At 40.8% G+C, this 17958-nt stretch overlaps 1 protein-coding gene across 8 annotated transcripts in view; it reads right to left on the minus strand.

Moving 5' to 3' along the window:
• Window positions 1–9161: 9161 nt before the first annotated feature.
• LOC132333466 (uncharacterized) overlaps window positions 9162–17958 on the minus strand; it is a 43925-nt gene continuing 35128 nt past the window's right edge. For all 8 annotated transcript variants that reach the window (XR_009488172.1, XR_009488169.1, XR_009488170.1 and 5 more), the window contains one exon: window positions 9162–16569. The gene's annotated coding sequence lies outside the window, so the exon portion shown is untranslated. The remainder of the gene's footprint in view (window positions 16570–17958) is intronic.

Below are 17958 nucleotides of genomic sequence, written 5' to 3' on the forward strand. Positions count from 1 at the left end.
ATGGCTGGGCCAGGTTTTACTTTGGTTTGACACAACTTGAAGTTTATAGTATCATGAACTTTATTATGAAATTTTCACATAGCACATAAAATTGTGCCAATAAAATCTCTAGATGACAGGAAGAATTATTTTAGCAAGTGATGGAAGAGGATGAGGTTCTGATTCAGGGCACTCTGTTATGCTGTATCTGCTGCAATGTAGCTAAACAATGCAAAAATCAGGGAACAAGGCCAATTTTACAGAGTGGGAAACTTTCTCAAAACATTTGAACCTGAAGTATTTAATCTCCACCTCTACTCAGCATAACAAGGCCAAAACTCTCTGGAGTCCAGAGCCAGAATGAAAAAAAGAAAGGAGACAGATTCAAGTAGAAACAAGGAAATTATCTGCTCTGACAAAAACTGGTAATTCAAATCATTAGACATCATTAAGAGAATAAAATAATCTAGATATTAGAAACAAGCACTGCTGTGCAACATATAAACTCAAATTTCTCAGCTGAACAAGAAAGAAGGAAGAGAACTTGATTTCTAAGCAGTGGGACCTGTGCACAGGGAGAATATTGGATAACATGGGGCATTTGACCTTGCTGCCAACAACATGACAAGATGCAAAAATGGAAACAGGAGTTACAGAAACTCAGCTTTGAAGTAAGATGCAGTTTCCCAGTGCTGCAAACTGCTATATTTTGAGATCTTTGGGCTTGGACAATGTAGAATTTATCTTCTCCCTCATCTGACTTGGAACACCCAGCAGTTTATGCACCCTCCTGCTTGAGAGGATATGGGGAAAGGAGGAGGATTCTTATGCAAGTGAGAAAAATGCAGATGCTCAACATCCATAAAACAGACTCTTTCTCTTTACCAGTCTGTGAATCTGGACCTTTGCCTTCTCCCCTTTTATTATCCTTGTGGTCCAACTTTAGGAAAATATTTATGCCTCAGAGTCCCAAGCATTAGACAGGTACTTGCAATGTCAAGAATAATTCTCACACCTTGGTGTATAACTCAGCTTCTGGTCTTGCTTTATGCCAGTATTCCCTTGGCTACACCCAAGATTTTGCAATGCTAGACATGAAATGCTGAAGAGGTGATCAGAGTCTGGGGGGCTGTGAAGAGGTCTCACAGGTGGTAACTGGTACCTGCTCTTGTCATGTTCAGGATTGCACTGATCACCAGTTTCAGACCTGACAGTGAAATTAGCCCAGATCAGATAATCAGGGTCAGTGAGAGAATTCTTACTGGGCAGGAATCCCCAGATATATTTCAGCCACTTTCTCTGGACTTTAATATTTCCTTGCTATGACCCACTCTCTGCCTGCACTTAATATTTGAGGAACAAGAAAGGGCAGAGCAGAGGGGGGGCGGGGGGAAAAATGCACAGAGTTTTAAATAGGTTGCAATCTCTGCTCTTATCATAGGTAATTTGTAGTATTTAATAGCCCTGATATACAGGAGGTCACATGAAATCATTTAGAAGTCCTGTCTGGATTCAATTTCTAAGAATGTATTAATCTCTGCCTGGCACGGGAAAGATAATGGCATTTCCTTCAGTAGAGCCTCGGTGTGTGCCAAGAGCAGGAGCCCGACTGTCATCAGATCAGCCAGTGAAAACAAGAGGGCTGTATGGTTGTTTATTTATTGAGTCATTCCAGCCTGATATTGGCTTTGTGCCAGTGCATATAAGGCCAGAGATAAAGAGTTATTCCTGACGATAGCAGGACAATCCATTTCTCCCCATCGCAGCGCACAAACCCGGGGCTAAATTAAATCCAACCCCAGATATGCAGGTAACCTGAATCTCGACTTTCACAAGGCAGAAAAGGTTCAGGAGACAAGTTGGGACAAATCCAGAGAAGGGTCATAAAGGCACAACCAGCCAGATCCCTGCACAAACCTTCTGCTGTCTTTCAACAGCCCGGTGCAGATCTGAACTTGGAAAGGTCCAAAGGAAACTATTTAAACCCAGGTCCCAGAATGCAAAGTGAGCTGGTGGGATTGCTCAGGAGCCTGAAGTGGCATTTTTTTATAGAGCAAACAATATAAAGTAAATAAAGGAGAATGACAGCCCTCTAAAAGAAGACTAAAAGCCTCACTGGTGTGTGCTGCTTGTCAGAGAATTCAGGAGCAAAATGCAAGTGTGGTAAAAGGTTCTAGCCTGGAAAAACCCTTTTTTTCCTTCTTCTTTAAAGTAATGAAATGGTTCAACAACCTTCTGAGAAGGTGAAAAATCTTGCCTGTTTACATTTGTAAGAGAAGCCTGAATTACCTGCCTTTCCCTTTAAGCATTTTCAGATACAAATCAAACACAGATGGCCCATTATGTTTATGACCTCACTGTCAATTGCTCTAGATAGTGCATGCATTAATTATTGAAATATTTTCATAGTATACAACTTTTTAGTGTTCACATTGTCACAGATAATTTCAACTTTCTGATTAGGAGATATAAACAGTGTTATTTACGAGAATTAATCTCTCGAATGCCATAAAAGTCACAAATATACTGGGGGGAAGGGAGGTTTTCCATATATATGTATATAAATATATACACAATGAATCCAGCCCAAAAAAAATAAAATCAAATAAATTTGCCTCAGTCCTGAAAGTCAACATTATGTTAACATTCCCTGTGATACATAAACGATGCCAAAACCTATTACAATTGCAGTAAATTTTGATTACCAGAGTTGTTTGTTATTTATGTCTAGAAGATAAAGATAATATTGGGAATAGCCCTCTTCTTTTCTGCTTATAAATTACATCCATAAAATACTATGTTCTTCAAAGAGTAAGAAACTTGATTGAGGTTTTTTTAAATTGTGTCTTTTCTGCTTCAAGAAAACCAGCTTTGGTGAGTGAGCAGGCAGTAGGACTTTTTTTAATTCTCATTTAGCTTCATTAGTAAAAATTGAACAGCTCTAGACTATGTCCAGAGAATTCTACAGAGTAACAAACAGCTCATAGGGGTGGCAAAGTGTTCATTTTACAGTGAGGTCATTAAAAACACCAGTTTCACCAAAAACAGCCCATTGCAACATGTTTGTTAATCACTGTATCACTTTAAAAAACAAAAATAAAAAATTACCCTTGACTTCCAATACTATTTTTCCCCTCCCAAAAATCTGCATTCATATTCTGATAAACTTTTCTGGGCTTCCCGCAGCAGAAAATCATGAAATTTTTATCCTAGGTACTGTTTAAAAGGAAAGAAGAAAGGGACATCACCTGCTCATTAAGGTTGCAGAAGTATATCTATGTAGGAAAAACTTTTCAGTTTCTTTTACTGATGCTTCTCTTGCCTTAGCATTTCTGCAAGGCAAAACTAGAGTGGAAACCCCAAATTTATGGGGTGAAGAATTCAAAGAGTTAATCCTCCCCAGAATGTTCCAGATGAGCCAACAGAAAACATGCCTTTTTAATATTTCTATTTTCAGCAGAGCCCTCCAATCAGCTGATGGCATCCAAAAGAGCAAAGGTAGAATGAGGAGGGGGGCAGGAAGAGAAGGAAACATCTCATGGAAGTAGCCCAAGGGAGAAATAAGTTCATGACTAGCACATTTACACCTTTCTTGATTTATTTAAGGTACAAGAATCGTGTAATATGACCTGTTTGCTTCCCTAACAAGCATTTCTACTTGCAGCAGATCAAGTCCAGACCCACCTCTTGTGGCACAGGCACCTCTCAGAGCCCTTCAGGAGAGCACAGACCTGAGCCCCTGCAGCATCCCATGAAGTAGAAGGAAAAACCCCACACCACTCCTTTTTAACCAATTTTTGTGGTGAAGCAGCATTCTCTCTTTTATCCACAGCCCCCAAGTTCTCACAGATTTCACCTCTAACTGTTCCAGCCAAGTGGCTTTTGGGTTCCCATAGACCCCAGGTTTTGTTTGCCCACCCCAAGGAAGAGCCACACCTGACAGCAGAGTGATTTCTTACTGCTCCCAAGAAACCCTCCCAAACAATTATTTCCCCTCTCCTCACTCCACTCTCCTCAACCATGTCTGTCATAGATTTTCTGACAGTCAAAATAACAGAAAAAGGAAAACAGCTGGCAAATAAAAGCCTAACTTTTCCAAGACACCATGCTGTCTCATGATGGAGATTTTTAAATCCTGCAAGGACACAGAATTCCTTTAGTCCAATTTACACCCAGGCCTCAACTCTCTATAAAGTTCCTTAATGCAGCTTCTTCCCCTGTGGGGTCCTGTGCACTGTTAGAAGGGAATTGGGAAGGAAAGAAGAGGTTTGCTTCTAGGTAGAAGTTTTTCTCACCTTGAAGGAAGGAAAAATGTAGGTTTTCTATGCCCCTGTTTCTATGCAAAACTGCTCTTAATCCATCCTGCTGATTTTATTGATTCTGAAATTGTTAGCACTGGGTTTTCCTGGAACTGAGAAACAGGAGAAAAATTAAGTTTCTTGATTTTTTTGGTGGGTCTTTTTTTATTGTGTAGAGGATTGTTATGGTTTTCTACAGCTTGAAGAGCTAAACCTCACAGTTGTGATCATTGCAGATGGATTGTCCCTATCACCTCTTCCAGGACTAGTGCTGATGAGGGATAGTTAATATTAACCCTTTCTTCTTTCTTTTTTTGCTTCCAAACAGAAACCAGAGGCCAGGTGAAGCTTCTATCCAGGCAGATAACTAGGAGGTTTATTGTTTAACTATCATTTAACAGCAAACTTTGCTGCTTTTTTTTTTTTTTTTTTCCCGGTAAACTGTGAGGGAAAAGTGGATGTTTAGGAAAAGACAGACCCTACTGAAACATGTTTGGGGCTGATGGAAGCAGGCTGGCTGTGCAAACAGATCTTTAGGGATTTATGGTGATCAGTTTTTCAAGCATTAGGAAAGCCTGAGAGCACATTATTTTTAAATGAGTTATATATTTAGCACTATGCCCACCATTCTTTCAGTTCTAATTTTAGAGGGCAGGGGACAACTCTGGCACTATTGTAGCCTTGTCTAAATTTAATATAGTTGAGCAGCTGATGATTATCAGAGAGATTGGCTTTTTGCTCCTTCAGGAATTTTTCACTCAGGAAAAAAAATCACTGTGTAGTACTCTGCTCAGGGTATTGTACAAGCTGTTGTAGTACAGGAGAAGAAAGTGTGCTCTGAAATAGTCTTTTAAGCCTTATCTCTTATTCCAGGTGGGGATTTTAAATACAGGAGAAAGGGATGAGGTTGGTTTGGCCAAGGTTTTCCTTTCCCTTCTGCAGGAAGAGCAGTTCCTCATGTTGCCATGTACCACTAGACCAGAGATTTCCCATCTCCTTATGAGTACAGACACACCTGGAGACAGAACAGAGCTCAGGAACTTCCAGGTCACCAGCTGTCCTGTGGGAGGGGTGAGGAGAGCTCTTCCCAACTTCTTGCCCACTGCCAAAAGTCAGGTGGTCCATCCAGAGCTGAAGACCAGAAGGGGAACTTTTGTAATCCTTCAGCTCAGTCTCCCATAAATCCCCCAGTCCCAGTCCAATGTGATTTTTAACTCTTACATGCACTGCAAGACAGCCCAGAGCTGGTGCTGCCTGTCTTGCTGTGGCCTCAGTGAGCAGTGCCATCTCAAGCAGAGTCTCTGAGTTTGACAAATGCTGTGCCAGTCATAGTTTAAGGAAACAGGGACACGATGCAGGGAGGGTGTTCAAGTGTTTGTAAGTGATTAAAGGCAGCATTCAGAAACACTTCAGTATTAGAGGCAAGCTCAATCTGCATAACTCTACACAGTGTCAAAGACTCATTCCAGACAAAGGATGTTTAAGGAAAATCTCTGTAAGAAGAGGCCTTGCAACTTCCTATAAATATTAGGCTTTCTGCCTTCCTTCTGAAATATATTAACAGCCTCAAGAGGGATTATTGATGCTGGCAAGTTTAAACAGCCCTCAGAAGTCCCTGGCACTATGTGCAGCATTAGAATTTTGCATATGGTTCCCCCCTCATGCTCTGAAATGTTTTGAGGTTGGGGTGACTGCAGGTCTGAGAAAGCAAGATTGATAAAGCAAAGCAATCGGAGTTATTTCCTATGCATGAAATTGATTCAATGCTTCACTAAATGGCTTATAAATTTGGCTCTCATATTTCTGTCACCCACTGCAAAGATTACAGAAATTCCGTCTATAACCATGTTGTATACAATACCAAATTACAAAAGGTTGTAAAAACTAATGTTTTGTTTAAAGTTTTGAGCAGGACCATATGCCTTTGGTGACCTTGAGTAAGCTATTTTAATTCAAAACATTTTAAAGAGTAGAGGAGAAGGAAAAAAATCCATCTGCATAACAAAACTGAACTAACAGAATTTAGTACTTAGGATGCTGCACATCATTTTTCACTTCTTGCCAGAAAAAAAGTTGAATCCCCTTGTACCAAAGCATTCTAATTTTATAGCTACTAAATGTACATAGCATGAAACCTAGAAGCTCAGGTTTCCCCAGACTGAATTTGCTTTTCTTATTTTATGAATTCTGTTATCAAATCTACCTGGGAACTTGCATGGTCCCCTCTGCTCCTGAACCCATGTGCATCAGGCACTGGTGTTATCTTGACCTCATCAACCCTTTAAGGCGAAGCTTTATTGATTCTTGCCTTAGCATAGAGTTTCATTACCTCCCAAAATAGGGTGAAAAACTGAGCCACAGAGACCCTGAGGATCTTTAGATGCCAAAAACAGGTGTGAGTGTAGTTTGCACCCAGATCTGCTTGTTTTCCTTTCACATGAGACAGCCACAGGACTTCCTAGAGTTTGTGCAATGCTCTGTGAGCATTGTCAGCTGCTGAGATCCACTGGTACAACATTAATTTCCTGACTGTGCTCAGCCATGTGCAGTGTTCTGCACACATTTGACAACAGCTGCTGCTCACACCCAGTTGTGCTCTCACTCCACAGCAGAACAAACTTTGGGGCATCTGAGTCTTCTGTTATTTTAAAATCTTGTGTTGGATTATGCCTTGGCTGCCCTTGTGTAAGCACCTGACCTGGAAACCTAAGCCCTCCCAAAGTGTCTAATTGTGGATGTCCCATCCTGGCAGTGCCCAATGTCAGGTTAGACAAAGCTTGGAGCAACCTGGTATGGTGGAAATTTCCCTGCCCAGAGCAGGGCAGTTGGAACAGGAGGATCCTGAAGGTTTCAACCTGAATCATTCTGTGATTCCATGACTGTAGGAAAGGACATTACTTAGAAAGTTACAGATATATAGTTAGCCACACTGAAATAGCCAGATTGCTTTATAGATCCAGTAAACACTGAACTTCTGACAGTCACAAATAAAATCTTACAGGATTCTTTTTACGTGGAGCTCCATTGTACAGATGCAAAGAGTAAAGTTCAGTGGGCACATTGCTTTTGCCCAGTTTCACAGTGGTGCAACTCCTTTGGCAAAACTTGAGGCTGAGCTCTGGCTCTTTTACTCCCCAGTGCTTCAAGAACTCAACCATTCTGTCCTCAACTATACAAATAAAGACCTTAAGTGATTAAATGTAAGTACTGAAGCGAAGCTCATAGCAAGCAAGAGTGAATTGGCATGAAATGCAAACACAAGCATGAGAAAACAATCCATGTTTTAACCATAAATGCCTGTTTTCTACAGGAAAAGCTGTGTTCTCCCATAACATTTACAAGCCATCTTGTCCCCAGCAAGGATTAACATTTGGCATCGAAGTACTGATCTGGCAAAGGGCTGCCAGTAATGTAATCTTTTTTACAACCAACAACATGCTTAAAGTCTTGACAGACTTGACCTCTGCCCATTGCTAATCCCTAACTTTCTTGCCCACTCAGATATACATCTTTAAAGAGATGGCACCGAATGTATAGCAAACAGCCACACTTGAAGTGATGGTGAAACAAGAGCTGCCCAGGGAAAATCGTTGGATGGAGAGCTTACCCTGCCTGGCTGGGATTCTGGCTCCATGGTGGGTAGAGGTTCCTGCTCAGTTAGATATTTGTGGAGACTTTGTTGCTGCCCAGACAGGAGAAAACACCTTTTGGCAAGAGAGGATGTAATGTATTTGCTTGGATTACTGGAGAGCCCAAACTGTAATCAGACTCTTTGTGCTCAGACAGTCTGAACAGTCCTTGATCCCAAAGGATAAAGCTAAAAAACATAGATGAAACTCACACGTGGAAAAATGAGATATAAAGAGACCTTATATTTTACTGAATCAGTTCCTAAACTCCCAGTTCAGGCATCTGGTTGAAAAACCAGAGTGGTAGATTTACATTATATTCACAGAAAATAACAGTCAATCCAAAAAGATTCCAGCTGTCTTTCTTTCTTTTGTATGACAACCAGTCCTGGGACACATGCCAGCTCCTCAGATATTGCTGCTCCACAGTCTAGTTATTTTAACTTCTGGCAACTGGTTATTTGACCTCTTGGTGGCTTGTCATTTTAGTATCACTTTCTCTATGTGGATAATCTAGTGGGAATCCTTCTTTTATAAGGCAACGTGGTAATTGGCCAGACACTTAAGCATTGTGCTGTAAAGTTCAGTCTTGAGCTACAGCTGAGGAGCTGTGGCTGGGAAGCACAAAAAGTACATTTCAGGGTCTTGTTCATGAATTGGTGGTCAACAGACACTGGGAGAAAATGAATTTTTTCCCAGCTATGTGTTATATATCAGCTTTGGATCACTCCATAAAGCCATGTGATAGCAAACTCCTCTCCTGCATGAGCACAGGTTCCAAAGGACACACAAGGAGGAGGTTTGAACAGCATCACCCTCAGCTTTCACTGGCTTGAGAATGCTGAGTTAGGTCACTCTGGTCAGAGAAACCAGTCAGGTGTAAGATCTGATCTATCCTTCTCTATCCAGTGATTCCAAAGTGGCACAAAAACCAGCAGAGTTCTCTGTATCCCATGGACATCCTCCAAGGACTGGCCAGCACTGCTGGATGAGAGTTGCTTTTCAACAGTTCCAAAGCAGCCTGAAAGCACTTCAGAAGGGCCTTGTGTCTGTAAACAGTCTCATCTTCTGATGAGAAAAAGCAGTGAGAAATGTCAACAAAAGAGGCAGCCACATATCTTTAATTTATGGCAATATTCCTTTGTCCACCTTGAGCAGTCAAAGCACAGCCATAGATTTTTCCAGTAGTCTGGGAATGGGATCTTAGAAAATGGTGTACTCAGTCTGACATGGACTTAAATAGGTTTCAGAATAATCCATTATGCATCAAGTGTTTAATTGACATAATTAATATTTTTAAGGGGAGCCATTTACATTGTAAGTTCTATACACATTATTTACAATTTCAACAGTAACAGTTAATGCTCTGTGACAAACTATATTGTTTCCAGCTTGTTATCCATTTATAACAAGGTCAATCTATTACCATTATTTTTGTGAATGTAGCTGTTACCTTGAGGCAAAAAGTTAATTGTAAATTACAGAGGAGGGATTATTGAGTTGGGTTTTTTAACTGTATTCACTGCAATGTATGGTAATGCTGCTATTTTATGAAACATTTACATCTAAAAACATTTTGTTATTCATATCACACAGGCTGGACAAATTCACTTTTAAACTTTTCAAGAACTCACTCAATGGGAAGGGAAGAGCCATTTGGAAGGATCCAGATGAACACTTCCTAACCACTGCAGTTAAAACCAGATGGAGCCTCATCTATTTTCCCCCCTCTTTGGTCTGGGGCTGGTCCCTCTGCCATCACCATCCAACACAACTCTGAGAAGTGCTTCATGCTCTAGGAGCAGGAGCAGAACTGATTATAATTTCGAGTAACATCACAAAAGTGATCTGTAAGAGATGTATCTGCAGATTTTATCCAGCCCCTGACACACAGCAAGTACACAGGACCCCTCTGATGGCTGAACTCTTCTCCTCCCTCCTTCTGCACAATTTCTACTGCATTGGTTGATGCCCTAGCAGGCAGAGCTAAATTTTATATTTACACCCTGCCTTGTTTGCTCCCACCTGAGCAAAAGTCAAAGGGTCCATGGCATTGCTGCTCCCAGATGGCAGTAAAATTGTCATTCAGAGGCTACACTGAAAAGGATGGAGAAGCATCATAAAACCTGTCTTTTTTTTCTACATCATTTTAACAATGCATCTCAGGGCAAAACCCATGAGCTTTCCATTAGTTCATGGACTTGTCCATCTTAAAGGAGAGCTGACACCATTGAACTCCAATCTAGATCTGTCTGCAACGTTGATCTCCACTTTAGTTCTCTTCTATATTGCACTTGGAATTAGGTGATTTATATAATCCCATTCTATTCTGGCTTCAATTAAAATACTGTCATTTTATCTTCACAATCACTTCCAGAATAAGAGAAGACAAACTCATAAACACTGAATATTTTGAGCACACTAAAGAATGTAAGGGACTGATCAGATGCAGAAATGCATTTCCAGTCACACAGAAATAAAAAAGCGTGTTAGGGTTTTATCTTATTTTCTTTACTTAAGAATAGGCAGGTGAGAGTTGTTGGGATATTTCCTTAACCAAGCTATAGGAGATATGCTCTAACTTCTCAGTGATGAAATTTGTGTAGCATGCTGAGGGTGTTTAGGTGAAATTTTATGGAGAACAATTTAAGTCTGTTAGAATCTCAGCTGCTCACCTGAAAAAAATTTATTCCTTTCTTCCTCAAGTCCTGATGAAAAATAAATTTGTCAGGCTTGTGTTTTATATTTCCAATGTTTAATGAGCTATATCAGAGCAAGGCTTTTTCCTACCTCACGCTCTCAAAAACTTCAAGGCATCGTCAGGTATTAGCATATCAAGCTTGGAATGGGTTAATTAACATTATTTCTGTGGTCTCCTTTGCTGGCAGCATGTTCAAAGTGCACAAAGCTCAGGACATGTGCATTCTTCGTCCAATAACTTGTCCAGTAATTGGTATATTGATTGCTAATGTCATCATGTTTTAGTATATATAAACCCTCTCACTCTATCACACAGCAGCCAACAATCCAAGAAGTCATTGTTTATTCATTGTAACTCCCAAACTGGCCGTGTCAGATTCTGCTTCAGGCCTTGCTGATAAAAATCAGCAGATGATTGGGCACACACATTCTTGACATGGCTGACCCATGACATCTTAGGGCCAGCAGGGAGCCTGTCATTATGTGTACAATACTCTTCTTTCTTCCCCCTTATCTATTCCCAGATGACTTTGAGATTTTTATTAACTCATTAATGACTGAAGATGTCATTAAAGAAAGTGGGGTGGAAGGGGGGAAGAAGGACATTGTGTTTGTTTGTTTAAAAGTGGGGAGCAGCAAGCCATTGGCTCCACTTGGAGAAAGGTGAGGAGCCTTCAGGACAAAGCTGAAGTATATCCAATGGAAAAGATCATTAGTTCATTAGGATGACTAAAGCCAAGCTTTGAACAGAGAAAAAATATATTAGGTCATATTTGAAACAGAACTAAAAAGGGAGGGATGAATTTCTCTACAAAAACAGCAAAAAAAGGCTGGTCAGGTTTATTTTGCACAATCAGGAGCTCTTACAACCACATAAGGATATGTCCCTGGCACTGCCTGGGTCCTCAAACACTTCAGTATTCAGTCAGAAGGACTTTTGTGCTCAGGCTTAGAATTTTATCAAGTCCTTAAATGAGCATCACTTCACAAAGAGAAATAGTGTCTGGGTTTACGGGGTTTTTTAATTTTCCTGTATACATGTCAGTTGAAAGGACATGGAAAAGCATTAAATAGTAATCACACCTGAAGTTTTTCTCAGGTTTGTTTGTTTGTTTTTTGTCCTAAGTTTATGAATTCTATCTGTAAATGTAGAAAACTACTGCATGTATAATTTTCCAGATTTTTACTATGTGGTCAGAATTTTATTACAAGCAGATATATGTATTTAAAGCAGAATTTTCATGTGAATCTGTTGGTAGCCTATTTCTGATCCTACAGCACTCAGTCAGAAAAATTACCATAAATTCAGGATAAACACTTAGTCCTACCTTATAGATTTTTCTTCCACCTCAAAATATTGCTTATATTTCTTAATTTCTGAAACAATCTCAAATCTGATACTTTAGTGGAAGCTGGATTCATATGACAATGAAAGTAGCCTTTTTCTCCTGAAATTTGTGCATTTCCTATAATTGGAGTCCTGTCAGTTTAGAACCAAGGACTTAATATTTTAAAGATTGCAATTATTTTATTTTAATGATTGCCATTTGTGGGTTGACTGAGGAATAGTGAATGTTTTCCTTTCCTGGGCAGCTGCCCTCCATATGGTTGTTGATCTCAGCCTAGAAAACTCTGATGTGATTCTGTGATTCCTGGGTGCTAAAGTGACACAGAGCTCGGTGTCATCTCCGTTGGCTGTCCCTTAATATTCCTTGTTTCCGTGTCTTTCTGCTCCATGAGCTGAGTGGAATAAAGATGAGCCTGTTTCTCAAAGGGAACTGCAAGTATTGGTATAAAATAATGGAATAACCTCCACAGATTGGACCTGTGAGTTCCTGCAACCAACTCAAACAGGAATCTGCTCATTCCATCACATAAACTGCAGATAATGGATCAGACGTATCAATCTGATCTCATAGACTGAGTACAGTCAGTTTTAGTACTCCTAATAGGAGCTAAATTAAAATAATTTAATTAAACCACATTGTTTGTGACAACTCTCCATTCTCTCCACTCAATAGGTGATCAGATCACCTGGGTCATAGGGCAAACATTTATTCTCAGGAATAATGATAATATTTGCTGTGTCCCGAATCCTTGTTGAAGACAGTGGACATTTTCTCCAATATTAGATGTCATTTCTGGTTTGCTTCTTTAAGAGTGATTTCTATTCTTCTTTTGTCTCCTGATAATTAACAGAACATTGTTTGTATTGTAGTGGGAGCTGGAGTTCTCCATCATAAGTCACAGACTTGTGGAAGATTCTGTCAGGGGCTTTAAAAAACTGCACATACATATATTTTTATATACCTATATTCTCCAAAGGAGCACAGATGGGTTTAAAAAAGAAAAAAATAAAATGGCAACATTTGTTGGCCTAATCAGCTATGCCCTGATTAATCAAGGTGTGTCATTCCCCAAATGCACCTTTCTGAGAGGAATCTTTCCTTCCTCCTCCCTTTCTGACATCCAGCCTCTCTTCCCTCGTGTACCAGAGTGGGAACCTGTCATGAATCTTTGGATAATGGACTGTTGCTTTGACAAACTACTCCTGGTGAAACACGTGCTCTGTCTTGGCAACAATAATAGCAAAGTGCAGATTTTGGGGAAGAAATAGAGGTTTTGAGGGCCTCAGCGCCAGACTTTGAGTCTATAAATTGCTGGCCTGGGATGCTAGATGCCTTTTAATATTTTCAAACATCCAGTAGAGTAATGAAAGGACTGTAGGACTACCCTGATGTAAGACCTCGGGAGAGTTGTTTTCAGAGATCATGGGAGCTCAGAACTTGTTTAAGAACATGAAGTCCTATCCGAGTAATAGCTGGAAATAAGTTGCTTGATTTTTCTATCCCTAAAGACAAATTCTTGTAATAGCAAAAGTGTAAAATCCAACAAAGAAGGGCTTGATACTTTCAGATACTCCAGCCACTTCACAGTGGGGAAAGAAAAAAAAAAAAAAGGGCAGACTGACAGTGAAACTATTTGGGGTAAATAATGAGGACAGACTTCTCAGAAATAAACTGGCATGGATTTGGCCATGGGATGTCAGATTCATAACTTGGGAAATGAAAGCCTCTATATAGTAGAGAGCAGGCCCTAGCCCAGCAGTGGCAATTCAGCCTTCTGAGCCACAGGGATTTCTTTATAAGCAGTGGTATATTAAATGTGGGATCGGGCAGGCCAAAGGGACAGCAGTAAAACAGAGACAACGTGCAGCGACCAAAAATGAGCTAAAGCCAGACACTAATTACTTCACAGTAATTTGGTTTTCCTGTAGAGTTGACTGATATTGCTTGCTCCTGGAAAGTAAATGCTTTCCCTATCAGTTGGGTTTTAGACCTAGGAAGTTTTTTTTCATTTAAGTGAAACTGGGGAGAAAGCAGTTTTTGTTTATTTATCTGATTTTGCGCCTTTTTCAACGTGAGGATGAGGGGTGGATTGTTACACTGTGCACATAGATGGAGTGGGCTGAGGAGGAGACAGGCCTAGGTCAAGAAAACAGATTCATCCATCACATCTGCCAGAGTGGAAAGATAGTTGTCTGGATGCTCGGTCAACCCGAGACCTTTCTGCTGAGTCAACTGACAAGATTGCAGATACTTGTGACAAGGAGGACACTTATCCACTAGTAAGTGGACTGAAGACCACCAACACATTTTGGCGGTGGGTCTTCAGCTTGGGAAGCTCTGAACTCTTGAACACCAGCGTTTGCAGCCCTCCTCTCCTTATCGCCTGAGAATCGGGGCCAAAACTAAGATGGAATAAGATAAAAGAACAAAAGGAAGGGATTCTGAGGTGCTAATGGTGGAAGGTGTGAGAGTCAGTAGAAAGTACAGTAAAGAAACCCATGACAAGTCATGATAAATGGGTCGTTATAAAATTCATGTTTAGGCTGCACCAGTCTGGGGATAATGCCATTCGTCATGGCAACACTGGGGCACTAATGAGCCCTCATTGCATATTCATGGCTTTGGCGCCTCGCTCCTCTCTCTGCCTCCCTCCCACCCCGAACCAATGCCTGGTAAATATCTCCACCTCAAGCTGAAACTCGACTTAGGCTGCTTTTTTTTTTTTTTTATTTGTTATGTTGCAGCAATTACACTGTAAAAGTGCTGCACAAGATTGATTGCTCTGATCTGTAGTTCAATTGTAAATTAGAATACACATCCCCCTGGGGACACACGGCCCCTATTTGTGATTAAGAAAAAAGCCCCATAATAGACTAATAGCTAAAGTTCTCTCTCTTTTACTTTCAGGCAATTAGCTTGATGAAATGGCCTCTTTTTGTGTACCCTGGAAGTGTAAACCGATATCATAATGAAGTATATGATGTTTATTCTATTATTTTCACCTTGCCATGTATGCAGGAATGCATAAATAATGGCTGCTTTGTCTAGTACATTTACTGATTCAGAAGTAAACTCAGTCTCAAAGATGCAGCCTGTGATCCCGTAGCCTTCTGGACACTGTGACCAGTCCCTATAAAAACTCACATTCTGCCCAAAGGAGTTGGAGACCATTTTTGGCCAGGTGATTAAATACTGCTTGCAAGACACTTTCATTTATGATGAACCTTAATTGGAAAATCCTCCTAATAACTTGTGGAAAACAAGGTATGCCCATTTTACAGAAAGGAAAACTGAGGGGCAGATGCTGAGCGCGTTACACAAGCCCACACAGGACCTTAATAAGCATTTAAGAAATCCTACCTCCTAGAAGGTTTTTTCAGGCAATCAGAGGCTCCCTTTCCTCCCTCTTGTGAAGTTATTAATGCTGTCATGGATGGGTCATGGAGTGGCTCTGACCTTACTCTTCCTCCGCGGTGTCACGGTTGCCTTCATTTCCACGTGACACACACAGCTAAAGCTCTTTCACCTGAATCCAAGGTGGATGTGGTCATGCCCACTCTCAATCTGTGTGTTGGATGTTGGCTTTCCCAAGGCTCAATTTGAGCTGTCAGCCTGAGCCAAGGAGTGGTGTTGTGCAACAGCGTTAGAACGCGGGGATGGTGTTCGTGCAGTCGAGCTCCAGATAAATATCTGGGAAGAAAACTGCCATGTGATGATAGCTCTGGGCATATCTGCCTGCTGAGGAAAGGTGCTTCTGCATTAGCCTTTCACTTTGGCCCAGGGGTGCACTTTTGAAGAGAATCCCCCAAATATAACCCTGCTTACCCCGTCCCACCAGGCCAGGCAGCCTAGGAGCACGCAAACGGAATTCTTCCGGGTGGAATTAAAGCAGGTGATGTGATCTGGGAGCTGCTGCAGCTGATGGGAATTCAGTCCACAGGAGCATGCTAGAGTTAGTCTGAGTAAACCTCTGCCACACAGCGACCTGGGGCCAGTCCCTGCTCCTCAGAGCATGGTGTAGACAGAGATTTCTTTGCCTATTTGCTGAGTGCAGCAGGGCTCCTATCCAAGGAGTTATGACAAACTTGGGTAGTATGGTGGGGAGAATGTGTGAAATGGCCTGAAAATCCTGCCTGAGGAAATGCACTGCTTTATGTACAACCCCATCAGTTTGCCTGCAATAGAAATGTCTCCATTTAGTTTAAATTCTGTGTGAGAAGGGTTCTGAAGGGGAATATAGCAGAGCTTGGAAACATTTTGCTAGGAAGCACTACCAGTGCAAACCTTCAAAGGGTAACTCTGTACATGGCTACAAAACCATATTCTGTTTAAACTTGTTCATCATTGTCTTCTTGCATGACAGCCCTGGCATTTAAAATATGTTAGGGGTGACACAATACTTTCACCTGGTGCAGACATATATCACTGGAAGGATGTTCTCATAAACAAAGTGCTGCAGGCTATGATCTTATCATTCTCCTCTTCCTTCTTCTCAGCTCAGTTCAATGACAAACACGTATTTCTCTTCTTTGCTCCAGTTTCTGCTCTACAGGAGCCTGGTGTTGGAGCAACAGGTGATGTTGCAAATCAGGAATGACAAGCGTTGGTGGTGGCCTGGTGGGGGGAAGCATCAAAGGGGGCAAAACACAAATGGAACAAATTTTATCCCAATCCAGCTGGTGCAGTTTCACGGCACGGGCAGGCACACTCGCGTGCGTGCCTGCACACGCGTGAGCTTTTTGAGGAAGACAAAGCAAATTAGAGTGTTCATGTGTAATTAGCTGACTATTAGTGTGGTTCAGCCAAGGCAATAGGCAGACAGTTAACTTGAAGATAGCTCGCAGATAAAAGGGCTGGGAAGGGTGTTCTGGGGAAAGCTGGAGGTAATAGTTCAGAAGATAAAATCCTGACAAATTGAGCAGGTATCTCAGAAGTTCTTTCCCCACACCATTAGCACAGTGAAGCTACACAGGCCTTCCCTCTCTGCCCGACAAAGCTTAACCCTTCACGGCATCTGGGGCCCTTTATCCTTGGATAGCTCACTTCTAAATTATTTAATTATCATTTCCTGTTTAAATGCATTAGTTTGAAATAAAACTGTGAAATTTCCTGCTCGTGCTTCCTGCCCTCCTTCTTGTGCTAGCATATGAAGCAGAGATTATTACCCCTGTAGAGGCTGGAATACCTCCAGCTCTGTATCTGAGAGGGTGTGTGACCAGCTCTAGTAAAAACATTATCATTAAACATCACACCTGGGGAGAAACCAAAAGTGTGTCCGAGTTCAAGTCTTTGCAACTTCTGTGAAAATGTGGGTGTTTTAGTAAATCTCTGTTCTAAATGAAAATGTCATTATAATTTTCACTCATTTTATAGCTGACAGGGAAATGCTTTCTTCTGCCCTTTGGGAGATTTAAGGATTTCATTTTTTTTCGGCTAATTCTGTGACTAACCAATAAGCTGCTAAAAAGTGAAAAATATAACCGAGCCATTTTCTTCAGTAGTTTCAAAATATTTCATTTTTTTTTACTTTCACTTATAAATTAAAAATTAAAATCAAAATACATTTCAAAGCAAATAAATGTCCACTTAGAACAATAAGTATTGGGACACTTGCAATGATTTTGAAAAGTCTTTAACATCTTTTTTTCAGTGGAGAAGCCTCATGAAAACTTTGTTATTCAATCCAAACCTTTTTGCTTGTTTGGCATTTTCCAGAACAAAGTTCTCATGGAAAACCCTAGCCACAATCCACTTTTATCATTAATTCAGTGTATTAGGATGTTCTTGTTTGGGATGACTTCTGGGAGAGAATAATTGAGAACTTCATGTTGAGTTGATCCAGCAGTGAAATTCTCAAATACTGCTGTAATTATCCATACTTCTGAGTATCCATTCATGGAAAACTTACATTTCTCTAAGGTATATATGCCTATGGCCCCTTCAGGGATTGATTAAAAGTTCTTTTGTTGAAGTAAAAGTTTATCATGGGTTTTGCATAACCTG

This window comes from Haemorhous mexicanus, chromosome 13, assembly GCF_027477595.1.
Source record: "Haemorhous mexicanus isolate bHaeMex1 chromosome 13, bHaeMex1.pri, whole genome shotgun sequence".
NCBI classification, from domain to species: domain Eukaryota; kingdom Metazoa; phylum Chordata; class Aves; order Passeriformes; family Fringillidae; genus Haemorhous; species Haemorhous mexicanus.